A 990-nucleotide genomic window follows, 5' to 3' on the forward strand; every position below is an offset into this window, starting at 1 on the left:
TTGTGTATAACTACATACTATGTATGGGTGAGGTTACTTGTATGGTGTATATGTGTTGTGTATAACTATGTTACTTATATATGATATCTATGTTACTTATATGTGATATCTATGTTATTATACGTAATATCTATGTTATTTATATATGATATCTATACAGTATAAAAGAGGCAGGTGAACTGATCGGACGACGAGAGGAAAACCTTCCACAAGTTCCCATACTTGAACTATCGGTAAGTTATCTATTATGACATCACAACCATGGTTGGTTGGAGGTTTGGCCACCCAAGTTTACTGAATGCAAATATGGGAACAACATAAATATACAGCGTTGTTTGGAATGCGATAACATGTTCGTTCAATAACAATATTGTTGAAAAAATATGATCACTTGAGAGATATGCAACAGATTATGTTATGACATGTTTCATTATGACGTCATAGGTGATGCCCGAGGACGACAACGACGAGCAACAACCGGTGGTTGCCGATGACAACGACCTCATAGCGAGTCGCGCACCACCGACTTTGTACGAACAAATCAAAATCAAGCAGCGTGAAATAAGTGAGGCGTTCGCCACCAAGCGAAGGTTGTTGGCGATGTATGCGGGGGCAGGGGAGGGTGACTTCGAGGGGGTGATGGAGATGTTACATCTCGATGGCAACCCACAACCACAAGCGCTTGTCATGGATGCGTTGTTGCACGGTGGGTGGAGGGGGGTCAATGGTTTTATTAAAAGTTGGCAGACACAAAAGAGTTCTTATTGCTTATGCTTAGGTGGATTATATGTGGTAAACCAAAAATTAGTTTCAAAATATGATTTTAATGTATATTCTGTCACATTTGACAAACTAACAGCAATTGGATGTAAATGCAAGATGTAATATAAGCATCAACCAATAAGTAAGTGGATTGTTTTCAAATAATCTTTTCACAAACTTTTCACAGTTTGACAAACTGAACAGTTTATTGAACGAAACATCGAGCCC

The 990-nt window shown here is 38.7% G+C and overlaps 1 long non-coding RNA gene across 1 annotated transcript in view; it reads left to right on the top strand.

Moving 5' to 3' along the window:
• Window positions 1-954, top strand: part of LOC101243298 — a 17,990-nt gene extending 17,036 nt beyond the window's left edge. The window contains exons 14-16 of the long non-coding RNA XR_003396931.1: window positions 175-233; window positions 445-706; window positions 950-954. This is a non-coding gene — a long non-coding RNA (rho guanine nucleotide exchange factor 12). The remainder of the gene's footprint in view (window positions 1-174; window positions 234-444; window positions 707-949) is intronic.
• The last annotated feature ends 36 nt before the right edge of the window (window positions 955-990 follow it).

This window comes from Ciona intestinalis, unplaced genomic scaffold (assembly GCF_000224145.3).
Source record: "Ciona intestinalis unplaced genomic scaffold, KH HT000142.2, whole genome shotgun sequence".
NCBI lineage: Eukaryota > Metazoa > Chordata > Ascidiacea > Phlebobranchia > Cionidae > Ciona > Ciona intestinalis.